At 46.4% G+C, this 17,886-nt stretch overlaps 1 protein-coding gene across 1 annotated transcript in view; it reads right to left on the reverse strand.

Annotated features, from left to right (window-relative positions):
• The window catches only part of LOC119439143 (nose resistant to fluoxetine protein 6), a 328,558-nt gene that overhangs the window by 301,969 nt on the left and 8,703 nt on the right, over positions 1 to 17,886 (reverse strand). The gene's annotated exons all lie outside the window — the stretch shown is intronic.

The following is a 17,886-nucleotide window of genomic DNA, read 5'->3' on the forward strand; positions in this document are numbered from 1 at the left end:
TTTAAAATCTGCTTGTAGCTGTTGTGTCCACTTATGCAGGGAGGGCATGCCATGTTGCTCAGACTTGGTTCTGTTGCGTCGAAAATCGTCCCAGTTCGTTATTTTTAATCAACGTTCTGGTGGGCGTGTGGTCACCAGTTGAACTTCTGTGGCTAGAATGCTGTGGTCCCTGCCCAGGGTCTCCATTTGGTTGTTCCAGGAGCAGTGAGTAAACCCCTTGCACATTGTTAGGGCAGGGCAGGTGTATCTTCTCATGCTGTTACCCGTTCTGGTTCGTGTGTCAGGTTCTGTCAGCAGAGTCAATCGATGAAGGGTTATGGCGAGGGCTAAACGGCGGCCTTTTGGAGTTTCTGTTTGGTACCCCCAGGCTGGGTGGGACGTATTAAAATCACCCAGAATAATCTATTTCTTGCGTGTTTGCTGCCGGTTGAAAAAGGATGTCCGAAGTCGTCCCGTAGCGATTTAGGTGCACTGTAGATGCTAAGTAAAAACAAGATGGTTTGATCTCGATTCCTGGGTGCTATTTCTAAAAGCACATGTGGAATATAGGAGCTGTCGAGCATGTGCTCGATCACTGTTACTTGTTTGGATACAATTATGGCAGCTAGTGGCGGTTTGGTGGTGTCGTGCTTGTCTGTGTACGCGTTGTATCCAGTGAGGGTGGGACATCAGTCTATACTTATTGTAGTGCTGTCATGCCTGGTGGGTGAGGCTGCGTGACTAGGAGCTGTGTGAGGGTGCCCCTCTTCCTTCGGTACCCTCTACAATTCTATTGCCACTCTCGGAAGGGTGTAGTAGCGCGTCTCTTAGGTTTGCTGGCCCTGATTATTTGATACCGCCTTCCTTGTGAGGGTAGGTGTGCTTCTACGAGCTGGACAGGTAGAAGGGTGTGACCTTCGTGGTTCTCGATTGGCATTATTGTCTTGTGGGAGAGAGTCGTTTTTGCTGGCTGAAGGTTGCGCTGAAGGTTGCGCTGAAGGTTGCGCTGATAAATTGCTTCATGTAAGTCATGGCTTGTTGCATGACCTGTTGTAGCATGTGCTTGAAATCGGCCGTAATCGCTTCTTTCATTTTTTTGCATTTCCGCTCTCAGGACAGTAGCCATTTCTTCTATCAATTCGCACATTTCTTGTTTGGTGCAGGAATTATCAGAGAGTTTCTCGGATGCAGGTGTGGGTTCCTTTGTGAGTGGAATCGTTTTTGCTGGAGATAGCTTGTTTAGCGTTTATGGTGCGGATGGGGGAAAGGGAAGGGAGGAAGAAAAAGCTGAAACTGCGCTGATCAACTCATCGTTGCCGTCTTCCTGGTGTACTCGTCAGGCGTTTTCGTCCATGCGGCCCGAGGCTCTTTTTGCTGCGTCTGGCTGCGGCTGTCACATCTGTTCCGACCACGTGCTTGCTTCTGGTCCTTGGACGGCCTGCGGCCCCTGAACCTATACTGCTACTTTGGGACTGGCTGGCTGTGTTCCCAGGATCGGTTGCGGGAATGCCCACGTGTTGCCCCAGTAGTCGTAGGTGCCGCAATATTGAATGTCGTCAGCTTGCCGGTGCTTTTCTGCTGCTCTCGGAGCACGTAGCTCTTGTTAAAGGATTTTGTTAAAGGCAGTCAGTCACAGGGTGCTCTTCACCCTAATGAAAGCATTTCATTGTGCAATCATGGTGTTTGGAGGGGTTGAGAGTTCCGCACGCAGTACAGCGAGGTTTAACCGGGATATAGTGCAAACATCCGCTCCATGACCCGTAGAGAGGCACACTCCGCACAGCCGCTGGCGGGGTTTATGAACCTTGCACCGATATTTCGCTCCGTAATAGTAGATGTACCGGGGAACCCGAATGCCAGGGAACGTGATGATGGCAGTAGCTGAATTCCAATCATTCTTGCATGCAGGAGCTGAGCCACCGGGGACCGGAGATTTGTCATGAGTGCTGCCGGCGTGGTGTTCTTTTCTATGTCGGAGATGACTCCTTTGCAGGAAGCATCTGGAGCAGCCCTAGAGGCCTGAACCTCGTACTCCTTGTTTGTTAAGCATAGAATCTTGATCAGCTGCAGTCTTGCCGCTAGTTCTTCGTCCGGTGTGCTGACCACTGCGACGTTCTGCTCTCAGCGTATGCGGATGGTTAGCTGTTGGCGGGTGCTCTCATTGAATTGAGCCACCGTGCCTATGGCTCGAGCTATAAAAGGCTGCGCCCATTCTCCCAGTTTAAAAACATCTCTCGGTCGGAAGACCACTTTCAAGTCGTCGATTGGTAGCGGGCGCAGCTGCGAGCCTTTCTTGCGCGATGTCATATGTTTCTGACTTTGCTGTGTAGGTTCCTTGTTGGGTAGCAAGCTCGACGTAGCCTGGACCTGTTTCTTGCGCTTCCGGGCAACGAGATACCAAGTCCCGTCCTCATTGTCTTTACTAGGTTCTTGAGTGATAGCGGCGGATGGTGTGGTTTTGTCGATTGCTGCGACAGGTATGGGGTCCCGGGCAGCCATCTTCACGGTAGTAGTGCAGTGAGCAAGAGCGGCAGGCGATGCTGTCCCGACGAATTCGCGGCGCTTAAGTTAGGCCTAACGCGACGGCCTGCTCGCCTCGAAATCTCCAAGGGAAATAAAATGCAAAGCATAGTGCGTTCAAATTTCATTGTTAATACTGACAAAAGCAAGTGCTAATGAATGAAAGCCATATATTCTACATCATAACCTCATTTTAGTCAATCTAGGATAAGTACAAGATAAAGGAAATAAAACAAAGTGCAGCAAAGCAGTGTTATGCAAGATAAAAAAGTAATTTTTTCCATAAAGTTGCAATTAGGAAAACACACTCCTCTGAATAATACTTCAGCCATGTCCTCTCAATACACGCGTAAATAACACCCTTGCTATGCTCCAACATTTAGTGCAGTAATAAAATTTATAACATGCCAACTGTGCTGGTAAGCTTGATCAAAATCATTTTTGGGACAGTAGATGAAAAATACAGTACAATGCCACAGCCACTGATCTCCCTAACAATGCCCTGCTTGCTGGTCATTATTGTGCCTAAATTTTAAACCAAGGCACTGGTCTAGCTATTAGTCCTGGGTTTTAGCTTCAACTGTGCATCGGGTATTTCGTTTGCAGGGCCAGCAATTTAAAGCTATGTTGCAATAAACAGTCCCTCAGCATTGGACTTGATGTATTTTGTCCAATCTCCCAGTCCAAGGCCCACCAGGACGCTCAAGGGTGAAGCTTCTGCAGCGCTGCCTACGCACAACCCAGCGACACCTCGAACAACAGGGCATACTATGGTAAGTATAACAGTCGACCACTACAACTTAGGTAACTGCAAGTGAAGTAGCATTCATTTACATGGCAACTGTTTAATAGCTGAAGCATAATAAATGTCACTCAGTGAACTGCACTTGGACCCTAACATTTATGATCATGGCAAACATGTAATTAAAAGCTAAAACATTCATATTCGCCCTCAGCGGTATGAGTTTCCTCAGGGTTGGCATTAAACACCAGTTGGTGGCGAATAATCCTTTTTTCAGTTTCTCTTTTCCATTCAAATGACACAATGAACTAGAAGACCAACAGGTTTTTCACAATTTTTCGGTGCTCTTTATTTGTTCGATCAGTCACGATGAGCCGTGATACAGGCAAACAAAAGTGGTATTTTGTGTAGGGATATGAGCTCAGTATATTTTGCCCACTCAAACTAAAACGCTTCTGTGAAGCATCTCGCGTTGAACTATGCTATATTGGCCGCTCTTGTGGTAATTGTTTTATACTTTTACCTTTCCTGCCTGGGCTCAGATGGTCCTGCAGTATTTTGCGAATAAATAAACAAACAAAATTAAGTGGCAGTAGCAAGCTCGTGTGGATCGTAGTTTTATGCCGTCAGAGTTTTTGAGTTCACAAAAGTATAAATGAAAACTGCCGTGACCAAGATTATGACCTAAAATTTAACATTACATTCTTCATAGCTTGCACAAGAATCTATGCCATACATTATTGTGTGAGCTATGAAGAATATCGTGCTAAATTTTTTGGTACGCAGAACAAAGTACTTAATTGTTGTCGGCCAAAACAGTTATAGTGACTCCATGTCTAAAATTACGCTTTATAAGTCAGGAACTGCTTCAATGATGTTATGGCTTCTACGTGCGCATCCATGCCGTTCCTAGGAAAGTGCGTAATAGGTTGAAGGCTATGGAAACGACAACGAAAAAAGTACCCTGTTTTGGGGGCACACAGTCTCATGTACCGTGTGATTTACTGGGGATGGTGTGGATGCTTTACAGGTGAGGTTAGTCTAGCAGACTTGACCAGAAATTGATCCGCCGGAGCGTCTGTTCCCGTGTCATGGCTGGGACTCACCACGAGACGATTATATTAGTTTCGCAGAAATGTTAGTAGATTGCGCGAAAGCTTGCGCACTATCCAACGTCCCTTTCTGGAAAACTAACAGTTCACCACCTCGTGAGCAAACCCTCTTCTGATTCTGTCCAGGAACCTCTTCCTTTGAGAACAGAAACGCTTGCACGACTAGACGTAGTGCTCTGCATGCCCACGTCATTGCACTCATTGCAAGATGCAGAAGCAGCACATGCATCCTTGCTGGAAGTACCGGCTGTACCTCTGTCAACGCACTGCACAGGAGTGTAGATAATCTCCCTGCTTGTGTCATAAAGATGTCAGCGCCACCAATCGCCAGTCACCTGCAGCAAATCCGGCTGATTCCACATTTGCCAGAAGGAAAAAAAAAATCAGCAGAGACACTTAAGACTGCTTACGTGTGGGAATGCGAAAGCATTATAATCGCTTAGGTGAAATGTTTTCGACATGCATTAAAGTTATTTCTGCTGAAACGGTGTGTGTATACGTTGTCCATGGACAGGAAACATTCGGATAATTTTACTGCAGAAGGATGCATTTTACAGCCCCGTAAGCAGTTATTCGCTTATTCCAATATCCGTTTCGGTTCGTGATGGTGTCCGCCGCCACTGCCGCCTCCGCCGTTGGGGACCATAACCGCTATCGGAGGAAATGCGAAAAAGGTACCCGGTTCCCTCCGGGATCGAACCCGCGCCCGCTGCGTGGGAGCCGGACACTCTACTACTGAGCCACGCAATCGCTTGCTATCAGACAGTGGAAAAATGCGCTGTAAATGCTCCCCAGGCACGCGCACAGGCGCAGACGACCCGAGCCTCCACCAGTATGGTGGCGCCATCTAGGTATGGCGCCTGCAAACGCAGCGTGCGCAGGCGCAGACGACGAGATGCGATTCATACGAGGCGCGCAATAAAAAAAAAGAAAAAATTGCCCGCCAATCCACCCTGTGAAGGTGGTTGGAAAGCGAAGCTTTTTACGCCACCCTCACGGTGACTGCGGCGCACTTGATATTTTTATTCACGCTCTTCTTCTGCCGTCTTTACTTTCCGTGGTCTACCCATAGTGGGGTAGTCTAGAAAATGAACCGAAGCAGTTACTAGGCTGGAAGGGTTTCGAATGTCGTCAACCCTCTTTCAAGCAGCTGCATAAGCTTTGCAACAGCTGCAATCTAATCTTACGGACCGCGCCGAGCCTGTTTCCGTTGTTTGCCCGCAGCCCTTATCATCCATCATGTTGGCTCATCACTTTGAAACTTGTTTTTGTGGTTTTTCTTGCGAAAACGAGTGCTTAGTTGTACGCTGAATGCCTGAATTCAAGTAAGCTATACTGCTATACCTGCAATTGTTAGCGGTTCGTCGGGATCGTTTTTTGATTACAACGACGGACACGACAGAACCCTTGGCTGGTAGAGGTACAAAGCTTCGCTTTAAAACGTGATCGCCAGCCTCCACAGGTATGGTGGTGCCATTTAGTTACGGTGTCTGCAAATGCAGCGTGTGCAGGCGCAGACGAGTTGTTTGACATTTTCAGACGACGCTCAGAGAAGGCCTTCGGAATTCTTATCTTTCGTTGGCGGATTTGCGAAAGCCAAATAAACCTGTAGCCTGAGAACGTGGACAATGTTGTGAAGGCAACCTGCATTCTTAACAACTTTTTCTCCATGACGACCATCGCTGCAGCGAGTTATTGCCCACTTGGATATGCAGGCTGCCAGGACATGTTCAGGACCATCCACAATGGCACTCGGCGACAAGGGTCGGCAGGTGCTTCTATGTTTGGTTTAAATTAAAAAAATAAATTATGGGGTTTTACGTGCCAAAACCACGATCTGATTATGAGGCACGCCGTAGTGGGGGACTCCGGAAATTTGGACCACCTGGGGTTCTTTAACATGCTTGTAAATCTAAGTACACGGGTGTTTTCGCATTTCGCCCCCATCGAAACGCGGCCGCGGTGGCCGGGATTCGATCCCGCGACCTCGTGCTCAGCAGCCCAACACCATAGCCAAAGAGGAGCCACGCCGGGTTGTGTTTGGTTTGCTGGGGGCAAAGGCCCGCAACAGCACAATCGTTAGAAATTCGGTACGGCAGGAGTTTACTAAGTATTTTAAAAGTGAAGGGCAGGTGTCTTTGGAAGGGGACCTGCCAGGGGTCACAAGGCCGTAAGACTATCTGTGGACCATGCGCGGATGCTTCAATATCAAGAACACCTGCTGCTAGGCTAAAGAACCCAACAGTGCTCTTCAGTGCTCCCTACTTGAGGGTTCGGCAGTGAGTCGCTGGATTCCCGATATCCTACTCTGCGGGCTCTCTTGGCATTTTATTTTCTCGTGCTCCGCTCTGGAGCGCGGTGAAAGTAGTCAGGTGAGTGAGTGAAATCCTGTGTATTCATTGTTGGCACATGCCCGGTTAAAAACGTTCAATGAAAACAGGCATCATCAAGAAGAACTAAGTTTCTTATTTGCTTCGCTAATAAGGTGCCTCACTTCCTCGCAACTATGACAAGAAGTATTTGAAATTTTATTTCGTTTATTGGTCGAAAGGCGTACAAGGAGGTCGATTTGATGTTAAAGCAATAAATTCAATGAACATCATAAAAAAGCACTACACAGGCGTAATTGACGACGACAATGGTTTTCACAAGGTGCTGTGCAAACAAACTGTGCAGATGAAGCAAAAAAGGCGTAACAGTAAGGGTGAGCTAGAAAGTAAGTTGGACGAGTTGGAGCGTAGTGAAAGTAAGATGGTTCCAGCTAAGTGAAAAGACGCGAGCAGAATTAGAAGGGGGAAGCAGGACGGAATAGTGGCACTTGAAACTAAGTTATAATTCATAGAAAATTCCCCCATCCGCAGCCGCACATGTGCAGACACAACAAAGCACTAGTACAAAGAAATACGCGAGAAAAAGAAGGCCGCGCCTAGAATATTTTGGAACCACATAAGCTTATTAGGCAGGAAGTCTGAAAAATACGAGTACAGCAACATATCCTGGACGAATATGGAAAGAAACTGGAAGGGGACATGACATTAAATGACATTCGCAAAATAACAGCCGAATCTTTCCAAGGAAATGACGAGGTTGTATTTGAGGAAAAAAAAGATCATGAAGGAACTAGATGGAAAAGGAGCTGGTGCTGACAAATTTGAAATGGAAGAAAGCCGAAGAGAAAATTCCTAAGCGCACACCCACAGGGTTAGACAAGGTTCCCATTAGGCGGATTAATGAACTACCACCAAAAAGGAAGGAAAATCTGTTGAAAGCAGTAGAAAAAACCTTAAAAGATAGACAAATACCAGACATTTGGCGAAAAAATAGAATTAATTCAATTTATGAAGGTAAGGGGGAAAAAGATAGAATTCACTCATATAGACCGTTGATCATTACATCGGTGATATCCATAACTGTGAGTCGGCCTAGTTGGAACATACTTATTCTTTAAAAGCTTTTTGCGTGCTAGCAAACAAGGGCGAGGAAAAGGAGCAACACAAGGACGAGCGATTTCTAACAACTACTTTTATTTTCGAAGTACCATTTGCTTAAGAACCCACAGATCTGCACAATCCAGTCAACAGAACACATCAATAGCGCATATAGGTTGGCAATGCAGGTAATTAAATTGAAGCTGCAAGCATGGGCAGAGAATAATGGCATATTGGGAGAACTCAGAATGGCTGCAGAATCGGTAGGCGTCTGGATGATGAACTTGTTTGTCTTACTCAGTTTATTGAAATATCTAGAGAATGAAAGGAGACTGCTACTATGTGGCTTTTTTAGACATTACCGGAGCGTATGACAACGTAGACCGCAACATTTTGTGGGATATTCGGATATTCTGGAAGGGGAAGGTATAGGCAACTGTATAAAGTTACTGAGGGAGAATAACAGAGAAAATACGGTTTGCATCGAATGGGAAGGGATGAGGAGCGAGGATAAAGTTTTATTTATTTATTTACAAGTACCTTACAGGCCTCGCAGAGGCATTGTGTAAGGGGGGGGGGGGCGATACAAAGAACAAAGTAAGAACAAATTGGGTTAACATCAAAGCCAGTAAGAACAATGCCGAACAAATATGAACAGCAACAGCAAAAAAAAAATTGTGTAAGTGCAAAACTAGTCGTGTGTATGTCACATGAATAGGCAAGTTTGAAACACATAAAAGAAATTCAACAGCGTGTTGGACAGATCGAATGAAGCGTAGTGAAACAGACTACGCAGTTTACCGGTACTAGTTGGGATAACAAACCGAACTTAATGCAACTGCATCACTTTGAAGAAATAAACTAAAAAATAACCATAACCGCTATCGCAGGAAATGCGAAAAAAAGGTACCCGGTTACCTCCGGGATCGAAGCCGCGCCCGCTGCGTGGGAGCCGGACACTCTACCACTGCGCCACTTTTTTTTTCTTTGTTGCACCTTAATATTAGTAGTTATATGTGAAAATTAGTTGTGTTACATATATACACACATGAAAAACAAATTCATACACGCTAGGCAGTCAAATGAAAGTTAAAAAATCGGGTAAACAAACACAAGCGTCCAGATACGAAATCCATTCAGGAACGGGGTCAAAGGTTGCAACCACACTCCGCACTTGAGAAACCTCTTCTCGAAAGACAGACCTTGTCGAGCGGGGTGGCTCGGCATGTCTGTCGCCACGCAATCGCTTGCTATCAGACAGTGGAAAAATGCGCTGTAAATGCTCCCCAGACACGCGCACAGGCGCAGACGACCCGAGCCTCCGCCAGTATGGTGGCGCCATCTAGGTATGGCGCCTGCAAACGCAGCGTGCGCAGGCGCAGACGATGAGATGCGATTCATACGAGGCGCGCAATAAAAAAAAAATAAAAACGTGATCGCCAGCCTCCACGCATGGTGGCGCCATTTAGTTAAGGTGTCTGCAAACTCAGCGTGCGCAGGCGCAGACGAGATGCGATTCAGACGAGGCGCGCAATCAACTCGATTCTGATGTGAGATGTGCGTCACGTATTCTGGATACCTCTTCGGTACACGTTATGACGTCTACTCACAAGGTACGAACCGCTGCTCCAGAAGCGAATCGTTGAGCTACGTGCGCGGCTACAACCAGGCATCATCGGGCTCAGCAGACTGCTGTGCAGAGAACATTACAAGCCGCAGCTCGCCGTCGACGCCAGGCGAACAGTTCAGATCGTTCTCGTCAAAACGAGGCGAAGAGACTTTGTCGCGAAGACCCTGGTGTGCGTGGTGCCAAAATTGGAGCTACTCTTGAGCCGCTCCATCAGCTTGCGCTGTGACTGTGCTGCGTGTGCCGTGCAGGCCTGTGACTTTTTTGTATTCCCTTGCTTCGTTTTCTGAGGCGTTCTTCCGTGGGCGACCACGTTTCACAGCTGCCGCTAAAGTATACGCTTCGGAGAGCATCCCAGTAGACATAGCACCGATGAAATCCTAAGAGCAAGTGACGCGCGCGGGGCATCGACGTGACGTGTGCAATGACGCACGCACCAGGCATACCTCATTTTATACACTCATGATTTGGCGTCGAGAGTGCATCGCAGTAGAGACAGCATCGATGGAATGAGAAGATCAAGTGACACGTGGGAGGCAGCGACGGAAACAGTGACGTGACATGTGCAATGACGCACGCCCTAGGCACAAATTTAGTCAGCCACAACGGTGGAGCCACCGTGGCGGCGGGGAAGCGTGCTCGCCTATCACCCCGGAGGCCCGGGCTCGATTCCCGCCCAGACCTAAATGTACCAAATTTTGTTTACAATTGCGTTAATTGACTTTGTTTGCACAAATCTTTCCGATAAATCTGACGTCAATCTGAGCATTTTTGACGTCTTTTTACTCTACGTGCCATCAGCCTTTTCTGGTACCATCTTTCGGTCATGCCGCCGACGACAATGCCGGACTTTCGCGCAATGGGGCATGTAAGGCTTTCGCATTAAAAATCACGTGACCTCTACAATCGTGCGTTGCCTTTAACAATGGGCCGTGCAGTACGCAACGCGCTTAAAGCTTGAGACCCTCGCAAGCTTTCACTCGCACATACAACATATAGTGCGCGGCGACGATATTATCGCCCGTGGACTTTATACGGAAACTCACGGTGTAGGCGATGCCGACGGCAGAACAGGGTACTTTTTTCGTTGTCGTTTCCATAGCCTTCAACCTATTTGAATAATTCCAGGCTCTGAAAATCATTCTGGGGCCCTCTATTCTGACTCTCATAACCAACTGTGCAGTTTAAGTACGTTAAACCCCACAATTTCAATAGTTACTTGCAATAAAGGTTGAATTCATAAATCAATTCGCAATCTTGAAGAACTTGTGAAATCGGTCGCAGCGTCAGAAATTGTGTCCATGCTTGTCTATCGCAAACAAGAAACAGTTCTTATGTGTGAATGACAGTATACCCCTGCTACTGCTACCGGATTAACTAAAGTTTTGCTCGGAAGAGCTGTTCGTGATGGGGTGGTACGTCAAATATTACATAGATGGATATCAATATTGGCTAATATCATCATCATCATAATAATCAGCCTATATTTATGTCGACTGCAGGAAGAAGGCCTCTCCCTGCGATCTCCGATTACCCCTGTTTTGCGCTAGCTGATTACAACTTGCGCCTGCGAATTTCCTAACGTTCCTACTACTGGTTTGTAGGTCAACCCAGTCCTGGATTATTAGCGTTTGGTAGCAAAGGTTTTGCTTACTTAAGTCAAATTTCCCCTTACACATAGAAGCAACATAGTACAGCACAACGCCCGCAACGAAGAAGACGGGGCAAGTAGTGTCCCTGTCTTCTGCATTACACCCTGCGGGTCCCGCGACCCTAACCAAGTTGCTAGCAAGCGATTGCCGTGTCTGTGTTACGCTAACTGTTACGTTTGCCGCATGCAGACTCACGTCTCAGTGCCCACGGTTCCAGGTTGCGGACTCCTCGCATCATCTTGAGAAGACCTAGGCTGCATTCAGTCGTCACGTCCGCTTCCAGGAGCCTGCGCATGAGCGTTGGCGGCGTCCGGTCCATGGCATTCGCGATCCACTCCTTTAGCATCTGCACGTAGCTCGACTCCGACCGCCGCGTCTCCGGAGAACTCGCATTGGCTTCGTCGCCTCCGAGGCAAGGTGTCGTCGCACAGGTGCACAGAAAGACCGCCACTACAAAGAGCAATGTGGCTGGCGACGAATGCGCACTCGTCGCCGAAGCCATCGCGGCGGCTCCTTTACAAGCAGAAGACCGGAATCTCCGAAAAAGTCGATATTAACGAAGAACGGAAGTCACTGTAATTTGGCATGTGCCAAGCCGCGGCGTCGTTACGTACTTCAAGTGTCCAACTATATTTTGCAGTAAATTATGTTCCACATTGGCTGCTTACTTCGTGACTGCCCTAAGGGAACAAAGAGTACTGTTGCATCTCCGGCGAACGATGGTAGTGGTTGCGCGGGCTCGGGCTGGCTGCTGGCGCGCACCTGGCTTTCTAGCTTCTCCGTCGCTTATTGGTGCAATTCGTTCGCTCCGCGCCGGTTACACATTTACTAACTGATTACCACCCCTGTCTTCTTTCCTCTCTCTCTTTTGTGTATTCGGGGTACCCCAGGATTAAACTTTACGACGCTTCTGAATATTGATTAAAAACACGAGCACGCCGAGGTTTCAGAGCAACAATCCGAAGTATAGGAGAAGAAAGTCTACGCTCATCGTTGCTATACTGGTAAAACCCGCTTTCGCCTGGATAATCGTGCTTTTAGTGAGACCGGTTATTGAAATTCTCTCAGGTTGCTTTATTCTCTGGTGCAATAGTTAAGCAGAACGAGTCTGCAGAATCAGCAAGGTTATAGAACGTGTTACTTTCACGCGGAGTATAAAAAAAGCTGTAGAAAATTCGAACAACGTGTTTCGCTACGTTAATCGCCGGCGTGCATACTAAAATTTGTGGCGAAATCCGCGCTTGAGAGGCAAAGAAGTGAAGTCGAGCCACCCAACCTTGAATTCTGGCGTTTTCCGTGCGAGAAGCACGATTTCATTGAGGCATGCTGTAGTGAGGGACTCCGGAATAATTTTGACCACCAGGGGATCCTTAAAGTGCCCCCGATGCACGGGACCCCCATCGAATGCGGCCGCCGCGGCCGCGATTTTCTTCTGTGACCTCGTGCTTAGCAGCGCAAGACCACAGCGACTATGCCACCGCGGTGGGTGAGCCTCCCAACCTGTGACTAGTAATGCTTGATGCGGAGCGCGCGTGCTTGTAATGATAACAGGTGTAAAAGGGTTAGCTTATTTCTCTCTCCAACATTTTATTGTAACCATTGAACAATGGGCTTGTAGCTCCGCGGATAAACACCAAAGGAAATTGTGCGATTTTGTGCGATTTTGTGCTCTTGTGCGATTTTTTCTCCTGTCTTTCTGGTGTTTAAAGTTCTTTTCTTCTTTTCTCTATACCAGTAAACGCTAAGAATCTCTATCGGCATAAGGTTTTTCCAGCATTGTTTGCAGTTACCTTATACAGGCCAAAATATTCTTGCGTTGTTCGAGTAATCAAAGTTGATTAGTTAATTTTATAGAAATGAGTTTGTACACCTTTCCCTTCCCAGCTAGCACTAAAGAGATACATGACAGTTTTAGAGCGCTTATGCGAGACGAAGAAAATGGTTTAAAGAAGACAGGAATAAGAACTTTGTTGTTAAAACATCGTATATCTGCTAATGTCTGGCTTAATTATTTGTCTGAGACGATCTAGAACAGGTCTTCAAAACGTATTTAAAAAGCTGGTCTTGCATTAAGATTGGAAGGCACAAATAATCCCTTTGCCAGGGCTTTTCACATATGATTTCTAAACGCTTTTAACAGGTTATTAAAAGGTGGTCTAGTAGTGCTCTTGAAAAGTTTACGATAATCTGAAGGTCGTTTTCGCAGGCTGCAGATGAGTGGAAGTGTCGGTGTCTAGTGCTACAGATCTCCTGGCACCGTGCCAAGCACTGTTGCCTGTAGAGGCCGACGCATCCTCTACCAAGCCACATGAAAATGAACATGTCCACGAAAATGAATCCGCAATACTGCTTTTGGTATGCAGCAACAATGTTTACAACCGAAATCAGAATGACATCCCGCTAAGAAAAAATGGTCGCGTCTTGACAAGCGGCCAAGTCAGGGCTTTTGTGGGAAGAGCGCATGTAATGAGAACATTATGACAAAGCAACCTTATTCAAAAAGTAATACTTGTGCAAGGCTTGAGCAAAATTAAAATGAAATGTAAATCGAATTGAAACCAAATGAAGAATGACTAAAACTCGCAGAAACAATTCTTAATGAGCTAGAAACTGATCACCAATGACTAGACCATACATGAACAGAATACGCGTAAGTATAGTGATACAATGATGAAGAGAAAGAACACGAAGTTTGTTAAGAGAGAGAGAGAGAGGGATATAGAGGGATATAAGGAAGGCAGGCAGGTTAACCAGTCAAGAGTCTGGTTGACTACGCTACGCTGGGGGAAGGGAGAAGGGGAAGAGAAAGAAGGAAGAGAGAGAGATAGGGTGGGGGTATGGAGACGTGCATGGACTGCATTGCAGTCAAAGGCGCTCGTACAAACCAGACGCTCTCAGAAAGCACAAAAGTGCCTTCACTGCCTTCTGAGCCGATGATCGGTGGCAAAGGTGTTCTAGTACAATCTGTTCACTCAGAAGACGATCATCCAGTTTCCTGAATGCGTTAATCATAGATTGTCTTTCCGCTTCAAATTGAGGACAGCGGCGCAATAAGTGGTCAATGTTCTCCTCGCAGCCGCAGACATCACATGCAGGACTGTTAGCCATTCCAATTAGTGTTGAACAAGTTTTCGTAAAGGCAACTCCCGACCACAACCGACACAGAAGAGACGTCTCGCGTCGGTGCAGTCCGGCCGGAGGCCCGAGTTGCAGCGAAGTGTTTAGTCTGTGCAGTCTGATGCGCCTTGTATGTGTAGTATTCCACTCAGTTAACGAGAGTGTGCGTGCTAAAATGCGAAGCTGTCTCGCAGCGTCGGTCCATGAGAGAGGCATGGGGACGCGGCGGTCTTCTTGGTTTGACGTGCGAGCTGCCTTATCTGCGTCATCATTTCCGATGATACCACAATGGCCTGGTATCCACTGAAGAGATATATAGATATATGATGAGAGTGCGCTAAAGTTTTAAATAAATGTGCTCAAGTTTCTCATTTAGCATAGTAAAGAGCCCATGCTATCAGATGAACAGACTAGAGTTATTTAGAAATTGATATCACAGCAACTGCAAGAAGTAAACTGAAAAATGCGAGATTGAATCGTATGGTAGCTGCCTCCAAGCAATGTTTGCAGCCATCTAGCAGCTTGAAAAGAGCTCAAAAAGGAATAAAGCCGCGTACCATCCAAAACAATCCTGTGATAAAAACCAAACAATGCGAACATGTCAGAATCTAAAATATTGCCTTTAGGAGACATCAAATAATATGATGACGTGAGAATGAAAAGATCCATAAAACCAAAAAGCAACAATCAAGTGCAAATAGTATAGAATACTGAAAAGGGGAAATCAGTGTAACAAGTGAACACCACTGTAATGCAGTGTACGATGATACTGAGTATATGCTGCATAAATAAAATGATCTTGACACTCTAGTACACGAGAAATGAATGTGTAAGCCTCGTATTAGAAACTTATATAAACCTGCAAATGAACTGGAATGCACTGGAAGCTGCACTTGGGTGTAACCAAGGTAGCAATGCTCGGTTTATCTGAAAAGCATTCTACAAGAGGCACACACTTACCACTTTCGCAAAAACAGGCATAAGGTCAAAGGTCACAATGAATCATTTGCTAACGAGTGAATGCATTAGTACAGTGTCATGTTACACTTTGCACAAATGCCCAGTTTCCTAAAGTAAAAAAAAAAGCACTATGAGTGACAAAGAGCTTTCACACATTTAGCCCGAGCGAATGCTTTTCCAGTTCACCGCAACTTTTACATCCAAAGAAATTTGGTACGCAGTCCAGGCAAAGTTCCATTGATGAACAGCTTGGGAGCACACCACTTAACATTCTGCAGTCTCACTGGCAATGGAACTGCCATACATGCTGGTTCTTGAAATGTTTTCAATGTAGACATACTTGCTGCCCTGGACTGGTACACCCAGATATTTACACTGGTGCTCCATTTTGTCGATGTGGACACGTATCCTGAACTACGATGGTAGTTGAAATGTTTTCAATGCAGCTGCAGTGGCTTAACTAGAAATAATTGTCCACATACCACCACTGCCATATATATGCAATAGCTCTTCACTTCACGCCTTTTGTTCACTTCAGGCCTTTTGTTCTCACACGCACATATGTCGAAGTCCTTGTGTTGCATGTGGCACCATCCCGCGCAACTGTTGCGTGCCGCTGTGGTTTACTAACGCAAGAAAAGAACCATTATTCCGGTACCCCAAGTTTCCGAGCAGCGTAGAACGCCGTAAAGCATGGCTGAAAAACATTTCGCGACAGGGACAAGTGGCAAAGTAAGCATTTGGGAGCGTTTTTAATTGGTGTGTTCGCTTCACTTCACCGACGGCCACACCGAGAAACTGTGTAAGGTGTTTCTAAGCAAACTGTTACAGCCGCTACTGGCGAACTGGACCGGGGACCTGGATGCAACTGTGGAGCAGTTAAAACTGGCCTACAAATCACGGAAGGTAGTAAGATTTTAAAGCAATTGAATGAGGCACTTTTCCGTGGCTTCACATCGTGTAAATAAAGAAAATAACAATTGGCACAGCCTCCCTCGATATTTTTTTATTTTCACCATTGCAATTGCTCTATTCACGCCGAACAACTTTTCTTTTTCACTGCATCGTCTTTACATAAATATGCCACACGCCGGCAATGTGGCTGAATGTACGATCTATTATGAACTGCTACCTACCCCATTTTTCTAGAAAGGTGAAACTAAAGAAATCTAGCAGAAAATAGTTATACAAACCTATGTTATTATGCGCGTATTTGTCAGAAGTTTCATTTAATGTTTTTTTCGTTTTTTTAACCAGTAAACAAGCACGTCAAGCGAGGCAAGTAAATAAGCACACTCAACAAAAGCGCCCACTGTATCAGCAGTACTGCCTCTCGATAAAGAACTCGCCATTCTCTTGAAAGATGGTCATAAGGCTCGAAACCAGCGGCAGAAGTGCGCCGTCCTGGCCTATGTGAGCCTATTAGCGGCCCAATACCGACTCCTGGGTATATTGATATCCTTGCAGGCAGCGTTGATATTTTATTTTATATTTTGGAAACAAAAAGAACAACTGTCGTGTCAATGAAATGTAAACGCGAAGCGCGGCCGCTGCGCGAAGCATGCGGACGGTGCCAAAAAAACGCTCCCACCCGCGCACCTGTCCCGGAGCAGTGGCGCCGCTGCGGTGGCGCGGAGAACTAGGCGCCTCATACCGCTTTCGGGCGACGTGGCAGGCCGCACCTCGTGCGTTTCATCGAGCGACCGTGCTACAACATTGCATCCAGATCATAAAAATAAACATAAGCAAGGCTAATAAAAATTACTGCGGAAATTGTTTTGAACAGGCTGCTCAATGAAATGAGCACATAATATATAGATTCTACATTAAGTATACGAAGCATTTCAAATGAAATTACCGACAGCTTATGCAATGACAATCTAAATTGCGTTCCCTCGCCCTTCCTGTGCTAGCAATCTGGTAGCGTGCATTTCTTAAACGATTTGGAAAACGTAGTTATAGCCGATGAGTGAAGATGCACTAATGTGTATTGAAGCAAGCTACCAATGACTACCCAATGACTGTATGACTACCCAATGTATGTTCACAATCCTCCCGCACTTTCACCAGGGGCCACTTTTGTTGATGCCAGTGGACTGAATGAGAACGATCAGTTGGCACATTGCAAGGGAGCAAGATTAATTAAAGCCACTATGCGATTAAATCATCATTACGTTTGGGTCACCTGTCAACTGATGACCACCATTCAAGACACCATGCTAAGTTACCATGCGGGTCCGATGCTGCTGCAGTTATTGGCACACTGTCGCCTTGCAATCACATTTTCAACTTAGACCTCCACGCAGGGACCAGTCTATGCAATTAATCATGCACGCATCAATTCCGCACTGGCATGGATAAATTGACTGTGTGAATAACCCATATCACATGCTCTAAGCAGCAAATGCTAGTATTTTTACCATTCAACTTACTTAGTGCACTGACATGCCTAAATAGAGGTTCCCTGCCTCACGTACGCTAAGAGAATTTGTTGCACAAGCACCAAGAACCACGGCACGCACTGTTGCGCGAAGTGCACGAACAGCGCACAAACCGAAAAATTCAGAGCCCTTCCACTACTGTGAAGATGGAAGAGGAAACAGAAGGCAGGGATGTTACCAAATGCCTCTGGTCGGCTACCCTACTCTGGGGGACGGGAAAGAGGGAATGGAAAGATGAGCGTTCACATAGGCCGTCGCCCTTAAGAGACAGCAGTGCCTTCACAGGTTGTGGGCCGACGAGCGACGGG

The sequence above is a fragment of the Dermacentor silvarum genome, chromosome 1 (genome assembly GCF_013339745.2).
Source record: "Dermacentor silvarum isolate Dsil-2018 chromosome 1, BIME_Dsil_1.4, whole genome shotgun sequence".
Classification (NCBI taxonomy): Eukaryota; Metazoa; Arthropoda; class Arachnida; order Ixodida; family Ixodidae; genus Dermacentor; species Dermacentor silvarum.